The following is a 5746-nucleotide window of genomic DNA, read 5'->3' as shown; positions in this document are numbered from 1 at the left end:
TAGCTAATTCATTTTAAACAAAAATTGAAGTGGGCAACCTTTAAACAATAAATAAATTTGGGCAGATTTGATTTCTTGAAACTAAGCGAGCTTTCGACCTATCCACCTCAACCAACGAAGAAAAAATTTCCATTTTCTGCTTCAATCGAGTTTTGCCATTTTGAATGCGAACTCAGCAAATTTTGTCCAATTTATTTGATTTTTGATTCCAACAACTGCTTTCATTTTTATTGTAGGGCATCGTAGTTGCTTTGGAAGTGTTGTCTGGTTTTATTTGATCTAAATGTGACACTAAATTTTACACTTTGTTTTCATTGCAGGACAATAAAAGCACAAATTTTTGTGCTACCTCAGCGTTTGCTTATCATTTTGCAATTTTAAAATCAATGCGGGAATATGAAGAAACCCATTGTACACTACATTTTCAAACTGAACTCATTACAACCACTTCTCTGCCTGAACTCACTATGAAAAGTAAGTGAGGCAAAAAGGATACAAGCTTCTTTAGATTATCAGCGCATATAAATCTTTGGCAATGGTATTCACTTGAATGTAAGTTAAATGGGAACTCTTCTAAGGAAATGACTTCCAAAAATTGTATGTGCCCATTTATTTTACGCACTATTTTGCTTATTTACGACTGCCATGCATTTCTACACTTTTGTGTTTAAATGACAAAACTTTTCATATCCTTAACGGAACCGAAATCATGAATTTCTTAAGATTTTTTTCACTATCATAGCAGAATATCTGTCTGTCTGTCTAACTATGTTCGGAAACATTCATATATAAAATAACAGTTAAATAAAAATAATATGAAAGCATACCTAAGTTAGTAAATTCAACACCAATCCGACGATGGTCCATTTCTTTACATACCATTCCATAACAAAGTGACGCACCTATGGCATAATAATCTGAAGACGTTATCTTATAGCAAATTTAATTAGAATAATATAAGAATTGGATTGAGAGAAAAGGCAGATTTTCAGTTGCAATTTACTTGCAAGTGACAGCAAACGACTCTTCTTAAGTGGTCATTTGTATTCATTCAGTAGATGCAGCATATAAATTTAGATTTGTTTTAGTATATTCCACAGCCATAATAGAATAGAATTTTTAACTTACTATATAAGACAAAACTTTGAATCACAATAGATATTACGATTGACGGGTATGTTCCCTTAATCAAATCTGCTAAAATAAATATAACCGTAAAATGTTTATTCAATATCAGATATTTATCCAAATTAACAACAATAAAGTTTAGAATTAAAAAAAATACAAAACCGACTACATAACTTTTTCAATGCATATAACAATAATCAATAACCAATAATCTTATAGAAATAACTTAATACCAGAATAAGGTCTGGTATCTATTGGCTATGAAATATAGTCATTGTTAAATCTGTCCTCAGAAAAAACCGCGTCATTTTCGAACAATGTAACAAGTTTGGCCTCAAATATACTTTTGATTACTTCAAAGAGCCTTAATCAAGCATTCCATCAAAATACTCTTCAAATTCCAAAAAAAATCCTCTGCTAAGTGTTTATACTGTGGTCTTAAACAAATCTTTATATGTAATAAATAAATTAGAACAAATTATCCTTCGAAATTACAATAATCTGATCGACAAAGCCTTTAAAATACGTCTTGATTTACTTTACAATAATGAAATGCTGTAAAATATTATACTGATACCTTAAAATAGCAATTGAACCACAAAAGCAAATAGACATCCATTAGATCTTAAATCAATTTTTTCCAAATCACAACTAGTGTTCATGACTACGAACTAATGCTTTCACCCAATTATATTATATTTCCACATACTATATATTGTATGTAAACAGCAGAACAGTATTTACTTCTAGTTTATCAAGTTTCTGTTTTTACATTGTTCGATAAATGTCCTCTTCCGAGGCTAATGCGTGCGGAGATATTTTTGTGCGCATTTTAATGTTTAAATGCATAAAATTTACATTTCATATTTAGTAAATACGCCTGGAGGCCTTACACGAGGTACTGCGAACTCCAACGGTGGATTCCAAGTGACCAAAACTTAAAACATACAATGTCGTAGATAGAGTCAACAAATCACTACTAAATAATAACAACAACAACAACCAATTGAAAGTTGCATATAGAGAAAATCAGTGTCGGACTTAAATAATAAATTAACAGCAAACCTAAATCGTAATAGCTCCTTACAGTCATTTGAAGCAATGATAATGTTTTCGTACTATGTATTAAGTCCATTCAATTTAACAAATATCAACAGCAGAAGTATATTTTTCGAATTATTATAGATAAATTTATTTAATTTATTTGGCATTCATGAAGAATATACAAAAAAAATAGAAACATGCATTATTAAAATAAATAATTCAAGAAGAAACAATGAATTTTTAAGTTACACTTTAAACCTAAAATATGTTTAATAATTTTTAAATCTCTTTGAAACCGTGTCCCAGCTTAGTCCGCTACTGTCTTCAGAACCTACGTTGCGGCCTGAAGTGGCGTGGAAATACTTAAAATTTGCCAACTGCTTCGTCACAAACAATGGCAGTATTGCACACGCCGAGTTACGTACTTAATGCACTCACAAAGCGACAAAGCGACAAACCGACAAACGGACAAAAGGACGAACGCGATTTATCGTGCCAGATAAGCGATAATAAATTAATTAGAAATATTGAAATTGAGGCACAGGATATCGCCGTTTAATGGCAATGATTTGTAGCTGTTGCTCCTGTTTGGCCACTCGCTGCATGGTGCTGCCTCATTTTGCGACATTTGCGACATTTGCAGTGCTGTTTGCTTGTTGTAAAACTTTGTTGACTCCATGTTGGATGCGATTTTTGGCGCTGCCACTGTGTCCTTCTGTCAATTGGGAATGGAATTTAAAATTTTGTGCACGGATTAGCATGTTTGAACTTTTCGGTTATCTCAAGTTGTAGAATTTGTGTTAGTAGCTTGTTCTCTGTTGATTTTAGCTACTGGCAACTACAACTACAACTAGAACGACCGCTTCTGCAATTACGTGTCCATATAGGAAAGTGCGTAAAAAAGTAGGTGGAAATGGGTAGTGTGCACTGACTGCTTCACCAACTCTGGCAGTGGCGGCCAATAATCTAAGTGGGGTTAGTGCAATTTAAGCGCTGTTGCGTTTTCGTATCTCATCGAAACGTTCTGAAATATTCAATTAAATTTATGCAAAACATAAACCAGAGTACATTTTATAATTTGTTTGACAAAATTGTAAATTAAAGTAAAATTGCTGTCATAAACTCGAGTACTGTAGCTCTTATCTGGAAACACTGCTCGTAAACTGTCACGAATTTCATGTTTTCATATTTTTTGAATGGATTTTTTTTATTGTCCAGTCTGCTTAAGTTTGCGAAAGTTTTTCTATACTTATATCCCTAAGCACTTACAAAAAAAAAATCACAATTTTTTTCTCACACTCCTGCACATAAACGTGGAACTTTATTCTACCTTCGAACAACTCGCTTGGCTCCTGTAATGTTGCTAAGATGCCTAATTTTTTCCTTGCTTTTAGCCGGTCTAAGAAACTTTTGCTGCTTCCGCTCCTTTTTTTAATAGAATTAAAAAGTTTCATCCATTTTTTTACCTTTTTATTGGCTTCCTTTTGCTTCATGTTAGTGGCACATTCAGAGCCCGAGACACTGCTTCACCGCTGCCCACAGGAATTTTGCTTAAGGTGGCAAAAGCGCACAAAAACTTTCACAAATTTTTTAAGCACTGATAAAAAATGTTTTTCTGCTAATTGAAAATATCTGTTGGGATCAATTAGACTTGAGCGCTGGAAAGGTGGATGGGAAAGAAGGTGGTGCTCTAGACCACGACTGGGAAGTTGAAAGTTGAAAACAAAAAATCAACTCAGTTAAATGCTATCAGCACAAAGATTTTCAATCGTTTTTTTATTTTGTGACTTGTTAACTTGGTAAATTGTTGTAGATAAATGGCCACAGAGAAGCAGCTACTTCCGAGCGTGTATAATATATGATATATACTTTACGAACACAATGCAATTACTTTAAGTGTACAACTAAATAAAAAGGTGCATATGCAGTTGAATCAAGAAATTGCGTGACAGCAAAAAATGCAAAGCGGTAAAAACTGCTACTAGCAACTACAACTACAACTTCAACTCATCTATTTTATATTTAAATTCATTGACCTATCAATAGATTAAAGCGTCAAAATAATTTTGCAAACAGTTCCTAACAAGGTATTTGACTATACTTCTCTATAAGTCCCAGAAACGTATATCTCAGTAGTTGCGGTTTTATTTCATATTAAGTTAGTTATTTCCTAACTTCTTGCCATTGATATACCGGCTTTTTTCAGTAGTTGGTTCTCAAACACGTTTTCAATTTTTGTTAAGGTTCTCTTCTTGTATAAACGGATTTTAAAGAATGCTGCTAGGTGTGTTTCCTATATTTATATTTTTTGGAACTCATATGAAACATGCTTATATCAAAGAAATTATCGGAAAACCTCAAATGGAAAATTATTTTAAATCGTTTAGCACTAATCAATAGGCCAATACATTCTTCAAAAAAAACTGTAATAACATTACAAATTCGAGATGAGTAATTAAAGCCTTCTATTATTTACTTCTTTTCTTTACAGTGAAGTTATTGGAACCAATATACCGCTTAAAAAACCAGATTGTCCCACAGCCCTCTCGCCAAATTTCTAATTAATAATAATCAAAAATATTTGTCGGCGAACATAAATCAGTGTTCACCCACAAACAGCTCTGGCAAATGCCCCAAAAGCGGACTGCACCGCGTTAAGAAAGACCAACACGATTACGACAAAATGCCTGTTATGCATCAATGTGCACTGCGCATATAATTAAGCCGAAATTGAAAAGTAAACAATGTACTTAATTTGGAAACGACAGTGAATGATGTCCAAACAAATTCCCGAGATACGCTTTAATCTGTAAACCCCGAAAAAAAATGGAAGCATACTAAAATAAACATTGTGTAGACGATCGGTAACTGCGCAGTTGGACTCAGCTGCGTGCATAAGTAAGAAGCATAACGAAATCAGGAGCTGCGCCTCTACTTGCGTAAAGAAATATTTTTCGAAATGGAGACAAACGAGTCTTCAACAGTGAAGATGCTTTTGGGGTAGCGAACCGAACAGAAAAGATCATTCAGCTGTCAAAATCATTTAAGAATTTGAATCATTTAAATATGGCAGTGAGCAAGTGATCAGGGCTGAATTGACGGGCGGAGCTCTTTGCTAAAAACGAGAAGAAATTATTTACATAAATTAGTATTTGTGCCTCTTAAGATACAAATTTGTAGCTTTCGAAATTTGAAGTTCCACAACAATTTGTGCTGTCATCCGGTTGCCGATTTATTCCAAAACTGACTTGAGAAATGTTTATTTTCTTTAAAAAAGAACACAAACGCCCAGGGGCTAATGTGTTTGATTACGAAACTCTTAAGTCACATAATGACTTTTCAGTCTTTTAAGTTTTTTCGATAAATAAATATGAGAACATGTTAAAGTGTGAAAGTAACATATCGTTTGAGTTTTTACTTCTGAACATGGAAAAAACATGTGTGTTCTTCACTTTTTTCGGCTTTCGGTATTCAACATTTAGTATTCTTTGTATTATTTGTCACATGTCCTATATACTGGATGTATTTATTGTCGGGTTCAAACAATTAAAGATACACTCTAGTAAGTATTTTG

Source organism: Teleopsis dalmanni, chromosome 2, assembly GCF_002237135.1.
Source record: "Teleopsis dalmanni isolate 2A chromosome 2, ASM223713v2, whole genome shotgun sequence".
Classification (NCBI taxonomy): domain Eukaryota; kingdom Metazoa; phylum Arthropoda; class Insecta; order Diptera; family Diopsidae; genus Teleopsis; species Teleopsis dalmanni.
The sequence above is the reverse complement of the archived record's forward strand: the minus strand, read 5'-3'. Positions refer to the sequence as shown.